Below are 20,546 nucleotides of genomic sequence, written 5' to 3'. Positions count from 1 at the left end.
TTCTGTTGTACCAGCTGCTTACTGTGCTGGTGCATGCTGCGGTGCTGCGTAAGGACATTGGGCGCGTGGATGGATCATACACCGAAATTGAAAGTCGTGCAAGAAAAGGTAAAGGTAAAGATTAAAAAGGAGTTTTTATGGGTAGACACCGTGTGCACAAAGCCTATGAGACTGGTCTGTGCATGTGTTTTCCAAGGAAACGACTTGGTTTTTTTCCTTAGTAATAACCATATTATGCAAAATCATGGAAAGAGTTATCTCTGATAAAATTCTTGGGCACTTGGGTGATTATTGTTTAATTTCTGCCAATATGCCTCGTAGATCTCATGTAACTCAATTAACTAGTGTTTACCATGCGTGGGCAGCAGTTAGATAAGCATAACCCACCTGGAATTGATGCTGTGTTTTTAGACATGAGCAAAGCCTATGACCGTATGCCGCATGACATACTTCTCCAAACGCTTGCTTCTAGGTGTATCCAAATGTTTGTTTAATCTTGTCAAATGTGACTTGCGTAGTCATAGAGTAATGGTAGACATTCAGACGTAATTAGCTTTAATCATCTTCAAGCCAGAACTCAACCTTTACACTGATCTCGTTTTCATCTGTTTCCTTGTTCATGGTCTAACCTCCCTGAATATGTTCGTAATGCCATCGCCTTGCAGCCCTTCTCAGGTTTTTTAATGTTGCTGAAAGTGAGGGTTTTCTACCCAGATTTATCAACTGTAGCATACTGCCTGCACATGCATCTCTTTAGGCTAGAATCCATACATTTTTTTAAGTATTGAGGTATCACTATAAATAATATAATTTTACTTACGTCATAGTCAGTCATGGTTCTCTCTCCTCCCTCGTTTTTATTATATATTTAGTCACATGCTTGTGTATCTCATGTCGTGTTATTTTGTATTGATGCTTAATTAATTGTCATAATTTGTTTATTTTAAACTGGGAAGTATCATTTATTGTTATGGCCAGTTATTGTTTTGTTACTTATATGCCCTTGTCTTAGAGATTGGATATCCTTTTTAATGATTGATTATTGCTTTTTTAAAATAATTATTGTCATTCTTAACAATTCTTAAATGTCAGGGAATTTTTTATCCATGCCTTTTAACATTAACAATGTATTTGCATAAATTTACACATATATATTTAAATATTTTTAAATATTTTTTATCTCACAGCTGGATGTGGGGAGACAAGTCTTTTGACTGCAGTGATTTTATTACTTTTGTCGTTCCTGTGCCCATCCCTTTGTGATGTACACTCTTGGCATGAATAAATAATAATAATAATTATATGCTGCCAGAGAGCCCAGTTTCGGGCACATAGAGTACCTCGAGTTCGGGCAGCCTTAGTTAGCCCAGGTTGGACGACGTCTACATGTACATTGCATTGCGACTAACGTCCGGGGTATAAAAGTCCTTTTACTATGCGAAATTTTTTTCAACAGTTTTTCTCACATTTTTACCTGGCGGAGGCAGCTCAAAATGTCGTTCACAAGTACCTTGTATCCCAAATTCCATAAATGCTGTGCTGAAAGGACTAAACACACCCACGGACAATGTATTTTGCAGAAAATTCTGTGAAATTCCACGCTTTCCATCGCGATTCATGAACAATCTGTGTCGTGCGTAGCTCTACTGAGTGGAGCGTTAGATTAGTTTCGATTTTGGACGGGATCGCCATACTATTACTAACACTCCATACCTGTACATAGAGTAAGGTGAAAACGGTTCTCAAAAATTCCAAAGACTCACCCAAAATACCTCTATCACCGCCTACTGGCTGCCATAAATGCCTACGTCAAATGGTTGGGGCTTCAATGATATTTCTGATTTCAAAATCTGTCAAAATCTGACCGTTTTTGCTTGACACACTCACAACACTTAAAATTGTCTCTGCCTCCTCCCGTTTAAATAAGGGTGTGTAGAGTTTCTAGCCAGTAACTCTATGGGCGAACATGGTCCTCTAACGAAATTGCAGGAGAGGCCCATATGTTGTCGGGGCACAAGACGTATTGACCAGGAAACAGTTGGCGGTAGCACTCCCAAATGTCACGATCAATGTTGTGCCCAGACCAAGTATAGGCCAGTTATGCGTGTGTCGGGGAGGACCATGTTCGCCCATAGAGTCACATCTACTTGTCAAGTCATAAATATCAGGTGCATTTGTCTGCGACTAAGCATCACAGTTTTAAAACCTCCATTAGGTTTTGACTAAAAGTTACATACACAACTGTCGGTAAGAATGTAAGCTTTGTATCAATACTGTAATGATGTCATAATAAGCCTACTGCTCTACCATAATCATACGTATCGTATTTTACCAGTACTATGAAAACACTGCAGTTGCTGCTGTGCCATTGTTTCACTTGTTCTTTGGTTTTCATTGTCCAGTTGATGACTTCTTTTACCAGACATGACTTGAAGTGGCCAGCGTTTTCTTGAAGTGGGGGAAAAATGATTGCAGAAAAAAGACCAATGGCTGTGGATGAACACCTGACTGATTGTGTTATTACACAGATAGGTATCTATTGACTTTCAATAGGCAGATATCCTGGAATTAATTGACCAGATGTTCTAGTACCATACACTTTTTAGCTCATATGAAACATTAAAATCACTATGTCCATTTGTTTGCTGTCAGTTGTTGTGGATCATTTGCTGTTGACATTTGATTATTGATTATTGGGAAAAATTTTACCAAAATCACTATGACCTGAAGAGGCTTTTTTGAAAAGTTTCATATTCAGTGGATATTAGGTTGACAATTCTAATAATTTCATGTGTAATTAAATAAAATATTTTACTCTAATGAAATGTCAGATTGTCCAGGATGGTATGCATGTGTAAAGGGGCAGACACTTGGAGATGATCCATGATGCAGGCAACTTGCAGTCCGGAAGACAAAGTCTTCGTCCTTCAGAATTTGTGTAAGGAGGTGGATCAGTGGCACGTTGTGTGAGAGGTTTAGACTGTGAAGGACAGATCATTCCTCAAGTGTAACACGTTGGCCCTGGTGGACGCTTGTAACATAGACGTGGATCACAATCAGTCTGGCCAATCTCAACATCCATATGGGTGCAGTCACCCAGGCTGGGAGCAGTTACACCTCTATGACTGTGGACTTAATGCCTAGAGGTTGATCTTAATAAATGACTCCTACTTGGACGAGTGCCTCGTGAAGAAGTCAAAAATAACCCAGGAAGGTGGGAGACCACCATATTACTGAGCAACATGGTGATCAGGTAGACTCCTCAAGGAAATTTGTCACAAACATTTATTAACATTGTGTAGTCAAGGAAGTTGGTTGGAATATTTTGTTTAATTCAATGAGTGTATATATTGGTGAAGGATGAATGCAGAAATGAAATTATCTAGGATGTAGCTGCCAAGGGACAGTATACCTGTCCATATCGGTTGAAAGCCTAGAGGCCCCTGGATGAAGGAAATGGTCTTCGCTTATGAATATGTTTCTAGCCCCTAGCTGGTATGAAACATACCTGTTTAAATGTAGCAAAGCACATACCAGGCACGATTCTAGAGCTAATCTTTTGGGGGGCTATATCCCCCACCAGATGTCTCCTTTGAACTTTTACTACTGTTCTGCTGTCTTTATGTTTGCGTTGTTTGGGGGGAGGAGCTAGACAAAAGTTGGGGAGTTCTAGAGGCCCCTTAGAACCCTGCCTGGCATGTACATTTATTTATGCCCGATTGACAGATTTTGTACCAGTAGGAATAAGGAAACTGTATGTACAATAACCATGTATGAAACGAGTTGGCTGTTTGTAGCAGCAGCAAAATTATATTCATTATTATGTATTCATGCAAATGAGGTATGTATGTATGTAAATTGCTGAAAAGTTGCCACATTTTGTACTGTATCTTCCCTCAGTTGAAGTGTATCATCACTTGTAAAGGAAGAGATATTTTGTTTTCAACCTGGCTCATGAATGCACATGCTCATGCTATTAGACTGAAACTTCAAACAAAAATTGACTGCGTGAGCTCGTCGCGTCCCATGTCAAACGTGCATGAACCTGCATGCAGACGTGGTAAGTTCCCCACCAAAGGACAGTTTGTTATTCAAAAACGAGTCCTATCTTTCTTTCAATCAGGTAGGGAATGTTTATCCATAATCTTAATCTTTAATAAGAAAAACTGTCAATTAAAACCAATTTAATTCTGAGTGCCCTTTCATTTTTGCGGATTTGCCCATTCATGTCAAGATACATGTAACTTGCCATTTTTGAAATGTCTTTGCTTTTACTCAAGGTTTCTTCAAAACCCATGGGTGAGTAATAGATTACCTTGAAGATTTACAAGGGCATGGTGAAAAATACACCATATTTGTTCAGTCTAGAGGTAATGAAAACTCTTGAAAATCAGCTTTAATGTGGTGTGTGTATTGATTTATTTCATAAAGAAATTTCAGTTGCATACAATTTGTTCAAATCTTACATTCTGCAGCGATTAGTGCAGTTACATCTGTTGGATGCACATACTGCATTCTTCCTGTTACTGTATGTCATAACTTAAAAGACAAGTGAACACTATGAAAGTAAGGTACTTGAAATGGAATCGTACATGACATCAAACCAAAACACTTTATTCTAATGCTAAATATTTAAATAATTTCATATCTTTCTCAATTTAATCACAGTGAAACTTTACAACCCCCAAGAAACCAGTCGATAAGTCAAGTAAAAAAAACGACTGTCTTTTTGCAAGAAAAGGAGAGTGATTTTATGATTTGACTTGAGTTTTACCTCTAAAAGGAAACCTCTTTCATTTGATTGTTCTTGGTAGTTGTCAACCAGTTGACCACAAAACATCTATGTGTTTACTTTGGAACATTAGGCAAGCTTTTTAGAAGGAACATCAGTGCTGCAGAATAGAAAAGGTTTTCACAAACAATATGCACCCTCATAAAAGAAAATGGATTTTTGTGACAGGTAGATGTTAGAATAATGTATGCTCCAAGTAGGCCAAGTAATAAACAAGTGCAAAAAGAACAGGAAAACAAGAAAAGAGGTCCAAGTGCGTGCATTATTGGTTGTAATAAACATGAATTAAATAAATAAGCAGTCAGTTTCATTTCTAGAATAAGAATCTAAGTACCGAGACCATCTTCAAATAGAGTTCTTGAACATTTTCAACCAAATGGTCAGCAAAGGATATTTGCAACCCTGTTCATGGCATTGATTCAATCCACAGGAAAACGCAGTCTTGAATTCTACATTTGGAGCACGATATGAGACGGAGAGAACTCACTGCTTTGTGCTGGTCATTGTTTTAATTCTTTTCAGACATCTACGGGATGTGTTATGTAACAATAGTTTGGGGATTGGTCATATGAGGGGACCCCTCAGGCTAATTTTTTGCTGGGTATAGGTTGTTGTGTTTGTGAATGCAGGATGGTAACTCCTGTTTTTCAGCTGATAAAGTGGACTGCATTCGTCCAATAGCTGTTCTAGTTGACAGCCCATTAAGCATTTGAGGGATTCTCTACTTTTTGAAGCAGCTGTTGTTTCAGGGGTGGATCCAGGGAATTCTAAAGGGGGGGTTCATGCCCTTTACTTTTTAATGACTGATTGTTGTTGGCAGGTGCACACAATGAATTACTGTTCATTGATGTACATGTATTCTTCCTTTATAAATGTATGGTAGGATGCCATCTGTTACAAATGATATTTACTTTATTTTTTTGGGTCAGACAGGGAGCGGGTTGACCCCCTGGGTTCTGTAATCGCGTATAAATCTTCACGATCATGACATGGGGGGCATTTTTATCTCACGCTCACCAAAGGCATTCTCGCTCGCTTCGCTTCAGGAAACGTCTTTTGTTGCAAGTTCAGGTAAGTCTTAGCAGAAATGACTACTGAATTCTTCTGTCATCAGTGTTTTTAAGACAAAAACCTAGATTTGAAGACATTTTTTGTTTCCATCTGGAAGAAATGCCGAGACACAGAGAGCATCGCCGATCATTCTTCAACGATGCCTTACAAAACACTTGATGGTAACAACGCAAACATCGCTGCAGGCAGTCGGGAGAGTTGATTGGCCTAAAATTTGCCTACTGTAATGCCATTGAGTCGTCAAAGAGCCTAGATGTACGTTTACATTCACTGTGAAACTCTAGGCATTTTTTGGTTGCTCAACGTTGGGTACCAGGCTAACCATTAGGCAAACATTACCGGACCTCGTTGATTCTCTCCTGATATTATGAGTAGACTTGTCTCTATTTACCCAACGGCTGTAGAATGTGTTATTTGTAGTTCATCATGTCGCACTTGTTTTACCCAGCGTTATGCTGCACTCCAGTCCCAGCAATTCACGTGCTATTCCGCGTTAAGCAAAAGTATGCTATCGACTTCGGGAATGGACCAATTACAATGGCATAGCTAACTCATATGATATTAAAAAGCGGCGTCTGGCTATTGACTTGAATGTCTCCACCCCCTTAAAAAACCTTGGAAGGGTAACCTCTTTCTGAAGAGCAGCAGAGGGCGCTATTTCCGTCCTGCGTTGTACGTGGTAGCAAGTCTCTTTGGTCGTGTAGTATTTGAGAAAGTGTACTCTGCCAATACGTACTAACACGTACAGTTGCATGTACTACGATGTCCCTCGCGCTCAGTACCACTCCTTTATTTTGCATAGATAAAATACATCGAATTCCAGTGGGGCTATCGGTTTAGCTTCGGAAGGCAGTATTGCCACCCAGGGCATTTTTTGCTGAAATTCTCAGAACTTTATTCTTCTTTGGGTAGAATGACGTCACACAGCGACTGTCTGGTTTTGAAGTCTTACATACAGTTGTCATGGCCTTTGGGGTAGAAGGTTTATGGTTTTTGAGACTGATGCAAATTAACATAAAACTTTGGGAGCTGGTTTTTGTCTAACAGAGGTCATTCTTTGTATTTACGCTACGAAAAATAGCACGCGTTGTCTTCGTGGTGCTTCTGCAGCTGTGCGCACTGATAGGCTTGGGCCGTTTTCCAATACTCAACCTCGGCTCCGTCTCAGGCTTCACCTGTTTTTCTACTAGCTGACTTTGAAGCTGTAAGGACAGTAATCAGTCTAGTAGTACATCAAATAAGATGCAAGAAAGCCAAAAATTACAGTAATCCAATGTGATTTAAACGCTTCAGTCCCACAATCAGGGATTGGTTTTGAGAACGAAGCCTGAGACGGAGCTGAAGTTGAGTATTGGAAAACGGCCTTGTTCAATTTGAAGCATGCGCTGCGCTTTTTGATGTATCCCGCATAGTACCCTGCTCAATACTGTACTTGATGTGCGGAAGTTGATCGGCGACCAGTTTTCCACGTGCTATTTCAACGTTAGTGGCACGAGCATTAGCATGACAATGCCCACGCGTCAGAACGCGTGTGTGGCCATGTTGGCGGGTTTGTTTAAATGTGACTTCAGTCTGTAGACGAGGTGGGTTTAAAGGTGAGAACTGTTATTGGCTTAAATAGCCTGGTTGTTTACGAGATTTTGTGTTTTGTTTGAATCGTTTCTATTATGGCATTAGTACAAAAGCATATTTTATGAGATTGCACGATCACTCCCTGTGATGAAAATAGTGCATTTTGTTTCTAATGAACTAAGCTTTCCAGTAGTAGTGAACATTTTGTTGGCCAGTCTCAGCCAAATTCGTACCAAGTCTTTGACACCGATGTATTGGATAGAGGAGAATAAAATTACAAACTTTGCATGGATAATGTATCAAAATGGATGGTGTATCAAAATTTAAAAAGTTTATTTACGATGGCAAAAGCAGGTCTAATATCAGGGATTTTGCTTTTTCACTTTCCTTGTCACAGCGATAATTTGTATTTAATCGTAAGCAAAAAACTACAAGTAGGCTTATTGCTAGGATATTACTAGCCCTGCTTGTCCGGCTAAGATGGAGGCAGTAATCGGGCATTTTTGGAATGTTTTCTATTCGTCTGACTCGGTGGCAACCATCATTAAACACTTTGAAGTGCCTGAGTTACAACTCCTTCTGTGTCTTTCCTCTGTTTCAGTGAACCTAATGAAAAATTTGGCAGAAATTTGAGTCAATGTTGCATGGAGATTTGCACTGATTGCCCGATGGAAGTCTTAAAATTGGAGGTTGCGCTAATCATTTCTAATCAGAAGTTAAAATTATTTTCAAAGATTCTGCTACGTCAAACTGATTTTGGTTGGGGTATTTTATTGTAAAATCTTTCTGTACTGAAAATAGAAAGGGGAGAAGTCTAATTTACATAACTGTCCTCTTTGTTTTGTTCGACTGTCTATCAGCTGTCTGTATGTTTGTCAATTTATCTGTCCGTTGGTCCTATGTCTCTCCTTCCCCTCTCTTTCTCAGTCATTTTCTCTCAGATGCGAATTTTTTTCTCCATATCTTTCTGATCCTTCACAGCCCTCTGAGAATTGGCAAACAGGATCCCCACTCATATTGTCTTGCCATTTTTTTCATTTTGCATGTTTTTAATGACTTTTGTGCATTCATTTCAGCCAGAGCAAGCTGCTGTTTGGTCGTTGCTTTCAGGATAATCAACCTTTCCCGGCATTTCTTGATGATGGCCATTGTTGTTTAAGTGATTGTACTGTGATCTCTTGCTGCAGCCTTCTTGGTAAAACGTGAGTGATTCTTTGTTACTGGTCATCCCAAAGGTATGACTCACTGATTGTATCTCCTGTGACCTCAACCCCTCATGTCCTATAGGCCTAGCACATTAAGACCTACCCCACTCACTGTCTTACGATATAGCATGTGTAAACAAAGTGTGACATTATTATGTCTATTTGGTGGTCATCTGGGGGGTAGATAAATTTATTTTGTGCCCGGTACTGGGTGACACATAGGGAGCCATAACATAACTCAAACAGTCCCAAATCCTCAGATTTCAATATGATTTCACATACACCTTTGGAGGTTACAGTTAATACTGTTTATAACTTGGGACTGTTTTCTGCACAGACTGTGATCTGCATTGGCCTTTAGTTGGACCGAGAGAGAACACTATTTCCTTGGCATCAGAGGCTCCTTTGATACTAACTGCGCATCACTGGTTCATAAGCGACTAGGACATGCAAGCAGCCCCATCGCTACCAACAAAATAAGTACCCCAACCAGCACGGCCCTCTTCAATCAATTAGGTTGTGCCTATACTCAAGGCAAATAGCATTTGGGGATGACAGTTGAAACCTTAACTAGAAGAGGTTGTTTGGCAGAAAAAAAAGGGATTTTTAAAATATAGTCCCAGATCAACACTCCTTGTTTTGTGGGCTTGCATCTGTAGATTGTTCAAACTAAATCTTAAGAACTACAACAAATAGAGGGATGTAATTTGTTAAATCACTGCTTACAGGCTTGAGGAAAAAGACTTTTTGGGAAGTGTATATAAGGTGTTTGGAAGAATAAAATGTACTTGGCTAACCAAGCACAATTGAAGTGAAATGGAAAATGACAACTGAGAAGATAATGAGATTTTTATATGAGAAACTCCAGTGATGTGGGCTTGTATATATTTGGCCCTGATGTTTGTTCATTTGACACTGCTTTCAACGATGCTTCAATTACTGCTGTAAGGTGCAACCTATATTTTGAAATGGTGGCCTCGACGAGTGTGTAGTAATACATATTGGAATTCAAACATGGTTTGTTTAGTTTCCCTCGTTTCAGTAGTTTGACAGAGAGACAAGAGCAAGCTAGTCCCTGGAGACAGTTCTCTGGAGTGTAACAAATTAGAGATATCTTATCACTGGTGACACTACTCAACAGGTATGGAAACAGTCTACATCATATTCTGATATTACTCCATTGTAATTGTAATAATGATATACTTGGTTGTTTTTTTAAATCTTGACCTTGGGTTTTGTGTTATAAACTTTTCAACTTATGAAAATCTCCGGCCTTTGGGGCTGGGTTGAATTTGACTAAAATTTGACAAAAAAAATGGAGGATGGAATTATTTGGTGTGGTTGCAAAATTTGTGCAAAAGTGAACAGAAATAAAACAGAAGCTGCATCCACAGGCTGGTAGCAGTACAGTGAATGAGGAGTGTACTGAAATGTAATGTCCTCATTCCTGGGTCCAAATCTTGAGTGGACACATTCCACAGGCGTCGTTAAAAAAAATCTGGACTCTTATTTTATTTTATCAGCCAACCTATTACTCATTGAAGCAATCCCTGTGTCAATTATATTAAAATCTCAATGCAATGGCTTGTAATTACAATACGGCATGCTAGCCAACATTCACAGATGGTTGCTTGTGGCTTCAGTTGGTACAATTCACTCTTGGCACGCTGTTGCCTTAGGCATGCAGAGTCTCGATCTCGATCTCTACAAAACCGGTTCAGTGATTCCCAGGTATGTTGCTGGGTAATTCTGCGCATGCTGCATCAGATCTTGTACCATATGATTGGACAATATTTTAAAGCTACATTGGTACAATTATACAAACTGCCAGATCGAGGCTCTGCATGCCTATGGCGGCAGTGTGCGAATAGCAGTGTGAGTCCAGAGTTTCTTTTATGATGTCCTTGACACAGGCTGGCTTCTATCATACACACCAAGAATTCAACATTGCCTGGAAGGTATGATTTAAGCCATCTTGACCATAATTCTTTGATGTTGATTTCAATCACATTTATCTGGAACCACATGCCTGGAAGAAGGTCACTCGGGAAGAGCTTATAACTTTGTTTTTCTCCACCTTTGTCAATCCTGCACCGCCCTCTCAGAATCAGTGAATCCAGGCTAATATACTCATGCTGTATTGTCATTTCTTCCTTTTGCATGTTTTTAATGACTGTGGTGTGTGTCCATTTCAGCCAGAGCACAAGCATCATCCAGTACATCCAGTTTCTTGACGTTTCTTGCTCGTAGTTGAGGTGATTGGTACTTTGATCTCTTGCGGTTGCCTTCTGGGTAAAAGGTGAGTGGGTCCATCGTTGTTGGTCATTCCAAAGGTATAATTCACTGATTGAGTCTCCTGTGAACTTATTCCATACTTTTTTGTAATGCCTGATATATGGACCTAAAACATAATGATGTCAAGCTATTATTCTCTACTTGGACAATATTGCTTCACCTCACTGCCTTAGGAAACGCTGCTAGCTGCACATGTAAACTGAGCATGATGTCATTATGTTACAGGTCTCTTCTCTTTACAAAAGTTGGCAGGGACGGAGATCTGTCTTGATGGATAAATGTAATTTGCACCTAAATCTGGTTAACATACCTGTGTATGGAGAGCCATCATTTAATACCATTGATAAATTTGGGAATGGTTTCTGCACAAACTGTGATCCCTGTATAGCAATTGGGAATGGCAGGTAAAACGTGAAATATCACAGAGTGTTTGGCCAAACCCCCTCGGGTGTATGAAAAATCATATTGTAATCGGGGATTTGGGACTGCCTTAATTAAGACCTATATTTTTACTTTCTGGGGCTGCTAAATGAGCCCAAGAAAGTTGAGGGGTGTCAAGTATAAAATGGCTGCTTCCAGGCTTGAGAAATATGACTTTTCAGGAGTTGTGTTTGCTGACCAACCAACAACTGAAGAAAGTTGAAACAGAGGCTAATACGAAAATGACAGTTTCGTATCAAGGCATCCCAGTGATGTCTAGTTGTATGTTATTCGGCCCTGATCTTTGTTGACTTGACTCTGTTTTCAATGTTGCCTAAATTGTTTTGGTGGCTCCTCAGTGAGTAGTCACACAGGCTGTGATAGAAACATAGTTTCTTTGCTCTGTTAGTTGTAGCATTGATGAAGAGACAAGGCCAGACCCTTGGGAGACAGTTTTCTGGATTTTAACACATCACAGGCAACTGGTGCATTACTGACAACACAACCTGCTTGGTAAGCACTTTATATCATGTTCTGAATTTAGCCTAATAATGAAAGGCATGTTCCAGATTTGGAAAAAGGAGCTGTACGTAATTTTGTATACATGTACGGTTGCGAGGTAAAATCTGGAGCATGGCTTATCAGGCTCCACTCTTGAGGATGACGAGAGCATGCTGGTTGAAAACGTCAAGTACACACCTCTACGGTTTCCTATCAGAACCATACCTCTTCCAAGGGGAGATCTATCCACATGATGTAACCACAAGCCCTGTTTTTAGTCCCCCACCATGTAAAGCTTCAAGTCTTGTCTAATGAAGGTGAATACTTAGGGCAGTTATGCTTCCCTGGTTTCCCATTTGTAAGTTGGTCTTGTAATTGGATGGTTTTGCAGCAAAGTTGGCTCTATATAAGGCCCTAATCCTAATTAAGCATTTGTCTTTGACGGTAGGGTTGGTGAAAATCAACTGATTTTGTTTTCATTTTTGTTGTACATCTCCACTGAAGAATGTTTCATTCTGATATTCCCAATTTAATGTAAATGTAAAAGAACTAGACAAAAATGAAGGGAAAAGCTTGGGTCAGTTGTTGTGGTTGCTAGTAATCTTCTCCTTCTTGTACATGTTAGTCGATCTGTTTCAGTTCTAAATTTGGTCTCTATATATGAGGTTGAATAGTCTCCAAATGGTTGAAAATTCTGACCTAGGCTAATTGTGATGGGTATCATCTCTTGTACTTTGGAGAATGTTTCATTTCCATATTTCCAAGCGTAAGAAAATGATCCGCAAAATGAAGGCCATACTCTAAAAAAAGTTTTCTTACTCCTTTTTTAGTCTTGTGAATTTACTCATTTAAAAAAGTATACAGTTTTACTTAAGTCCTCTGTGCCCTCCTTTTGAAGTGATTTTATTGGCTTGTTGATAATTTTGTCTTTCTGTCACTTGTTATCTGTCTCATGCCATCTCTTAAATCATGTTATCCTAATTAAAAATTTGTTTGAGACTTTTTTACGCCTGAACTACCACAATTACGGCCAAGATTTGGACTCTAACATTGTGCCTATCTGTTCTACTTGTTAGTCTTCTGCTGCTGGTTGAACAGTGATATGCTCCATGCTGTGACATGCTCAACCTCTCTCATCGTTTTCTTATCTTGTCTGTCCCGGAATAGCATGAGCAAATTCTGGGTGCAATATCTGTTGTAAAAGTACACTGACCATTTTTAGGGGCAATAAAAGTAACAACAGCACGATTTTGATTTCCTCAACAAAACAGAACTGGTAATTTGCAACTGTTGCAGTGGACCGTTTGTCTTGTGGTGGCAGCAAAAGGTTTTGTTGAAAAGGTTCCTATTTTGCATGGCTTTTTCTATACCATCTGGTGTACCTCAAGGAAGTGTCTTTAGCCCAATCCAGTTTCTTATGTATACCGACGACTTTCCTTATCACATCATGTCAGCTAGCACTTTATTTGGTAACAATGCTCTTGTGTATAGGCCAACATAATGTCAGTTTGATGACCTTCAAGGTATTCATGGCTTCCAAAGATGTTGTCATGCTAATAAAATGCATCTCAGTACATTACTAAGGAAACCAAAGGTTTGCGTATAGGATGGTTAAAGAAAATAGTGGACCTGAATTGTACCTTAGTTAATATGTAGTTTGAAGCTGATAATGAGTACAAAATTTCTCGGAAAATCTTGTTATGTGACTACCAAATCAAACAGACTTAGTATGTCTTGCTTTCATCTTGCAAGTCTCTGGTGTTGACTTTTTCTGGAATACAAGTAGCCTATCTGGTACCTTCACAACAGAAACCTTATATATTGACAAGTTAGAACAAAATTCATGTTGAGCAACCAGAATAATTCTCTAGTGAAGAAGATTTAAAATGGATTACATGGATTGGTTGCATATGTACATTGAATTTGTCTTTGCGTGAATCTAAAAGCGTCCATCTTTTGCTTACATTTTTGTTTAGAGGTCTTCATAGAGCTTTTGACCGTGAAATAGTCTTAGTGAACAGGTGGTATATTGAAACGATCAGGCTGGACAAACCTTAGGGCACGAATTTAAAAACTTCATCATTTTGCCAATTACATGCTCTTGAAATGAACTACTTGTACCTGAACGTTTTGAGAACTGAAGTGGGTTTAAATAACCCTTCCATACCGGATCAACTTACCAAGTACCCCCTTGAATATGAAAGTATATGAAACTTGACAGAGTACTGATTGAATTTGCAGTGGAGTACCCTTGTAATAAGGTCGTTGGGACTGGCAAGTTGTGGGAGGGGCACTGTGTTGTTTGGTGCGAGGAAGCACAAAATGGGGGGATATGAATACCTAGGATTTGCCATGTGGGCCAGATGTGTCAATGGTTTTGCTTTTGTCGGTATTCAACTGTATTTTGTTATTTCATGGTGTCTTTCTTTTTTTCGGTTTTTACACAATAAATTTCTTTCATTGTTTTGAGTTACTTGTTGATTGATTGATTTGTTTCTGTAATTAATTTAATTTTGTTATTTTAATGTATTTGTATGTCATATTTATCTGATTTTTGCCAACTGAATGTACTTTTTCTTTTCGATTTATTTATTTGCCATTTCTTGAATCATATTTTCGTTGTGCTGTTACTTTATTGTGTATATGTGTGCACGTTTATGTAAAACCTGGAACTTCAGAAATGAAAGTCTTACGGGTGACAGTTATTGGATGAACTGTTTCCTCTCCGGGCATTGGTAATGTTTGTGTTTGTGATTTCAGTGTATTATATGTCATGTGTTTTTGTTTAATGTTGTTCTGTTCTTTTTCATGAAAAAATGCCGAATAAATGAAATTGTTTCCCTCATTGTACACACGTTAGTTGGTCTCTTTTGGTGGAAGAGTTTTTATCTCGGAGGTTAAGTTGGTTGACAAATGGTCCGAATGTTCGAGGTTGGTGTGACTGGACAAGAATGCACATTTCACTATCCACTGGAGATCATTTTATTTCGATATTTGGAAACATTAAACAAAAAGGCCTCGTATTTTTGGGGGTTTTTGCATGCTACAAACGTCAAATGCCCGCCCCGTTGTCTTTATATCCGATATTAAATTGTCAAGAGATGGGCTGGTCCTGGAGTCTTTGGAAAGGTTTTTATGGTTTGTTATCCAAAAAGAAAATTTCATGACATTTTGCAACAGAACAGAAATGGGGGTCAGAGTTTTCCTTAGACATGCTTCCTATTTCGTTCGTTTTCGCTTTGTCCACACGGTAGTCGGTCTGCCTCTACCGCTAAATGTCTCTATAGCCGAGTTTACAGTAAATATTCTGAAACGGTCAAAATGGGCTGATCTTGATATTTTCGGAGACGGTAAATATTTCTCTGTCCACAGATGTAATTTTCCTGTCCATGTTTAAGCTGAAGCTTTGGAAATACCTGCGAAAGAAGGCTAGAGTTGTCCCACTGCTCTTTGTTCACACCTTACCGAGACACTTCAGCCCACAGTGTGACCCCACTATTTTAGCCTAAAAAGTGTCAGAATGCTTGAAATGTGGTAAACATGATGACAAACAAAGGGCACATGTTCCTCTATCCATTGACGTAAATTTCATATTCATAATATGCTGAACAAGGCAAGAGTTCTTGTCTGAGCTAGTGCTTCCTGTGTTTTTGCTATTTGTCCTTTGTTCACACATTACTGGTCTTCCCAGCAGCAAATCCAGCTTTGGCGTTGGGGGAGGGGTCCAAACTGAATACAGTTTCGGGCTTATTCAGCATGATTTTGGGGAAGAAGAACTTTCAGAAGCGTGACGGTCGTGACGTCCTTGTTTTTATGTCGTGGTGTTGGTTTCCTAGGATATTGGCGCTGATATACTCATTACTCTCTTTCTCACACACCTACGAAGTATTTTTAGTGAACAAAATTCCGTGTGGCAGGAGCATGCCCCCCTTGCGTCCACTGGCCGGACTATTGCCTCTTCCTGGGCAGAGAATGGCTCCATTATATTCGAGCATAACAGTTCAGAAATTTGTCCAAATGTGTCATTCTTGGCGGCATCTGAAATAGTACTTATTCCTCTATCTATTAGTCGAAGTTTCAGATCCAAATTTGTTATTGTTAGGGAAATACCCATCGAAGAAGGCAAGAGTTCATGTCTCACTGCTTGTTATTTTTGTGCAGTTCTCCCTTCGTGCACACTCTACTAATCCTCTTCCTGCGCACATGGCTCAATATTTGAGCATAAAAGTCCTGATGCTTGCTACTTTTGTTCAATTTCCCTTTGCCTCATTTTACCGGTCCTCGATCTTCCCCAGTAAAGATGGCTCCCTATACCCGGGCATTAAAGGTCTAAAAGTGCATCAAATCTAACAGTCTTAGCGACATATGAAAGGGCACACTTTCCTTCATCAGATGACATAGGTTTTGTATTTCTAGTTATTGGGGAAATACACGAAAAAAGAAGGCAAGAGATATGTAACTGCTTGCCAGATTCGTGACTTTTCCCCTTTCTCCACACTTTAGCAGTCCTCTTCCCGCACAAAGATGGGTCTATGTATTCGAACATAACGGGTGTGAAGATTGTCCAAATCTAGCAATCCTACCACTATCCGAAAGGGCGCATGTTCTAATAATTGACACGTTTCATATTCGTCCTTGGTGTTAAGGGAAATATGGGGAGTAAGAAGACGAGTTCTTCTCAGACTGCTTGCTGTTTGTGTGAATTTTTGCATTCGTCCCTCACATTATCGATCCCCATCCCGCGCAAATACAGCTCCATATGTTCGGACCATAAAACCGTCTACAGATTGTCTAAATCTGGCGATCCAACTACTGTGTAAAAAAATCACGTTTCATATCCATGCTAGGAAAAATGGCGAAAAAAGGCAAACCCTCTTGTCCCCACTGCTAATTTTTTTTTAATTCTCTCTTTGTCTGCATTTAAACGGTCCCCTTTCAAGGCAAAGATGTCTCCAGATATTTGAGCATAAAAAGTCCGAATATCCTCCAAATCTGGCAATTCTAGCACCTTTCGACAGAGAGTTTCCGCTTTCTGTTGAAGGAATTTTCATTAAAGCTCCTAACATCATTTAAAGCTCCCTAACATCTATTTCAAGGTCTGAAATCGTAAGTAGTCCAAGTTTCAAATTGTGGCATTTATATAGGAATTTGGTGATTTAGTTATTTCGATTGTTTTTCATTTTGCTATATGACTCTATAATTCTGAATTCGTTCACCTACCTCAATTGCTGCACACGTTTAGGCTATTCCCGTCTGAATTCCAACATAAGTAGAGGTCAAAGTATCAAACTTGTTAAGAGAAATCAATTACTCAATAGTCCCAAGACTCAAAGTGTGCAGATTTTTTTGACATCTGGATGTTTAGTTTACACTGGTATTGAGTCTTTTTCGTAGCCCTACCCTTAACTTTGGAAATTCGTACATATTTGACCCTACTGCATTCGTTGCATTCCGATGTATTCCAACAATGTTTCATATATTCGAGCATAAAAGGTCTAAAAATTAATCTGGGCAATCTTGGTGTCATTTGGAAGGGCACATGTTTCCCCTATCTATTCATATAAGTTTTATATCCATATTTGCAGTAGTTAGGGAAATAGCTGCCAAAAGAAGTGTGAGTTCTTGTCCAACGGCCTCCTATTTTTGCGGAATTCTGGCTTTGTCCTGCGCTATACCGGTCCTGTTTCCGCACAGTGAATGCTTTATATAATCGAGCATAAAAGATCTGAGAATTATCTTAAAATTGTAATCTTGGTGTCATCCGAAAGGACACGTGGTTCCTCTGTCTATTGAAATACGTTTTTATATCGAAATTTCTAGTAGTTAGGGAAAATAGCTGCTAAAGGAAGTGCGAGTTCGTTTCCCGCAGCCTCCTCTTTTTGCGGAATTCTGGCTTCGTCTGCGCTATACCGGTCCTTTTCCTGCGCAGAGAATGCGTCATATATTCGAGCTTAGAAGGTCTTAAAATTATCTAAATCTGGCAATTTTGGTGTCATCGGAAAGGCCACATGTTCCTCTATCCATTCATATAAGTTACATATCCATATTTGCGAAAGGCCACATGTTCCTGTATCAATTCATGTAAGTTTCATATCCATATTTGCATTACTGTGGGAAATAGCTGCAAAAGGAAGTGCGAGTTCTTGTCAAACTGCCTCCTTTTTTGCGGAATTCTGGCTTCGTCTGCGCTATACCGGTCCTTACCCTGCGCAGAGAATGCTTCATATAATCGAGCATAAAAGGTCTGCGAATTATCTAAATCTCCCAATCTTCATGTCATCTAAAAGGCCACATGTTCCTTTATCCATTGATTTAAGTTTAATTTCCTTGTTTGCAGTAGGTAGGGAAATATCTGCAAAAGGGAAGTGGCAGCCCCTTGTCCGACTGCTTGATATTTTTGCGTAATTCTGGACTTTGTGTTATACCGGGTCCTGTACTCGCACAGTGATTGCTTCATATAATCGACCATAAAAGGTGTACGAATTATCTAAATCTTCCCATCTTGGTATCATCTGAAAGGCCACACGTTTCTCTATCCATTCGTATAAGTTTCATATCCTGATTTGCAGTAGTTAAGGAAATAGCTGCAAAAGGATGTGCAAGGTGTTGTCCAACTGCTTTGTATTTTTGCGGAATTCTTAATCTGCGCTATACCGGTCCTTATCTCGGGCAGAGAATGCTTCATATAATCAAGCATAAAAGGTCTAATAATTATCTAAATCCGCGATCTTGGTGTTATTGGAAAGGGCAGATGGTCCTCTATCCATTGGATTTCAGTTTGATTTTCCATATTTGCAGTAGTTAGGGAGATATCTGCAAAGGGAAATGCAAGTTCTTGTCAAACTGCCTCTTATTTTTTCGAAATTCTGGCTTCGTCTGCGCTAGCTATACCGGTCCTTACCCCCGAGCAGAGAATGCTACATATTATCGAGCATAAAAGATGTACGAATTATCTAAATCTCCACTCTTGGTATCATGTGAAAGGCCCACATGTTCCTCTATCCATTCATATAAGTTTTGATATCCATTTTTTGCAGAAGTTAGGGAAATATCTGCAAAGGAAATGAAAGGGTCTTTTCCAACTTCTTCCTATTTTTGCGGGATACCGGTCCTGATCCCGCGCAGAGAATGTTTCATATAATCAAGGATAAAAGATCTAAAAATTATCTAAATCTTGAAATCTTGGTATCATCTGAAAGGGCCCATGTTCATCTATCCATTTATAAAAGTTTAATTTCCATATTTGCAGTAGTTAGGGAAAATATCTGCAAAATCAAGTGATAGTTCTTGTCTGACTGCTTGATATTTTTGCGTAATTCTGACTTTGTGTTATACCGGGTCCTGTACTCGCACAGTGATTGCTTCATATAATCGACCATAAAAGGTGTAATAATTATCTAAATCCTCCCATCTTGCTGTCATCTGAAGGGCCACATGTTCTTCTATCCATTCATATAAGTTTCATATCCTGATTTGCAGTAGTTTAGGGAAAATATCTGCAAAAGGATGTGCAAGTTGTTGTCCAACTGCTTTGTATTTTTGCGGAATTCTTAGTCTGCGCTATACCGGTCCTTATCTCGGGCAGAGAATGCTTCATATAATCAAGCATAAAAGGTCTAATAATTATCTAAATCTTCCAATCTTGCTGCCGTCTGAAAGGCCTCATGTTCCCCTATCTTTTCATATAAGTTTCATATCCATATTTTCAGTAGTTAGGGAAATATCTGCAAAAGGAAGTGCAACTTCTTGTCAAACTGCTTGGTATTTTTGCGGAATTCTTAGTCGGCGCTATACCGGTCCTTATCTCGCACAGAGAATACTTCATATAATCAAGCATAAAAGGTCTAATAATTATCTAAATCTGCGATCTTGGTGTCATCGGAAAGGTCAGATGTTCCTCTATCCATTGATTTAAATTTGATTTCCATATTTGCAGTAGTTAGGGAAATATCTGCAAAAAGAAGTGCCAGCTCTTGTCTGACTACATGATATTTATTCGGAATTGTGACTTTGTGTTATACCGGTTCCTGTACTGGCACAATGAATGCTTCATGTACTCCATCCTAATAGGTTTATGAAGTATCTAAATCTTGCAATTTTTTGTCGTCTGAAGGGCCACATGTTCCTCTATCCTTTCATATAAGTTTCATATCCATATTTGGAGTAGTAAGGAAAATATCTGCTAAAGGAAGTGCCAGTTCTTGTCTGACTGCTTGATATTTTGCGTATTTCTCACACAGTGAATGCTTCATATATTCGAGCATTAAAGGCATAAGAATTATCTAAATCTTCTAAATCTTCCAATTTTGGTGTCATGTGAAAGGCCACATGTTCCTCGATCCATTCATATAAGTTTCATATCCATATTTGCAGTAGTTAGGGAAAAATCTGCAAAAGGAAGTACGAGTTATTTTCCAACTGCCTCCTATTTTTGTGGAATTTGGCATCGTCTGCGCTATACCGGTACTTATCCTGCGCAGAGAATGCTTGATATATTAGAGCAGAAAAAAATCAAGAATCTAGATCTGGCAATCTTGGTGTCACCTGAAAGACCATATGTTTCATATCGATATATGCAGTAGTAAGGTATATATCAGCAAAAGGAAGTGCGAGTTCTTGTCCAACTGCCTCTTAATTTTGCGGAATTCTGGCTTCGTCTAAAACCCTTCCCTTTCAAGCCACACACAAAG

General features: G+C 39.2%; 2 long non-coding RNA genes across 4 annotated transcripts; both read left to right on the top strand.

Annotated features, from left to right (window-relative positions):
• On the top strand, positions 1-5,036 carry LOC110986149 (uncharacterized). 2 transcript variants are annotated; one of them, XR_002599086.2, is made up of 3 exons: positions 1-108; positions 2,423-2,532; positions 2,832-5,036. It is a non-coding gene; the product is annotated as an uncharacterized LOC110986149 (long non-coding RNA). The 2 variants fall into 2 exon arrangements; XR_015426046.1 differs by having other exon boundaries at positions 2,403-2,532.
• Positions 5,037-7,260: 2,224 nt separating this feature from the next.
• On the top strand, positions 7,261-13,148 carry LOC110986151 (uncharacterized). 2 transcript variants are annotated; one of them, XR_002599091.2, is made up of 6 exons: positions 7,261-7,446; positions 8,512-8,637; positions 8,978-9,781; positions 10,836-10,939; positions 11,765-11,868; positions 12,933-13,148. It is a non-coding gene; the product is annotated as an uncharacterized LOC110986151 (long non-coding RNA). The 2 variants fall into 2 exon arrangements; XR_002599087.2 differs by having other exon boundaries at positions 7,262-7,458.
• Positions 13,149-20,546: the final 7,398 nt, after the last annotated feature.

The sequence above is a fragment of the Acanthaster planci genome, linkage group LG07 (assembly GCF_054643075.1).
Source record: "Acanthaster planci isolate LZ-2023a linkage group LG07, COTS_SCS, whole genome shotgun sequence".
Classification (NCBI taxonomy): domain Eukaryota; kingdom Metazoa; phylum Echinodermata; class Asteroidea; order Valvatida; family Acanthasteridae; genus Acanthaster; species Acanthaster planci.
This window is presented reverse-complemented; position numbering and strand designations above follow the sequence as displayed.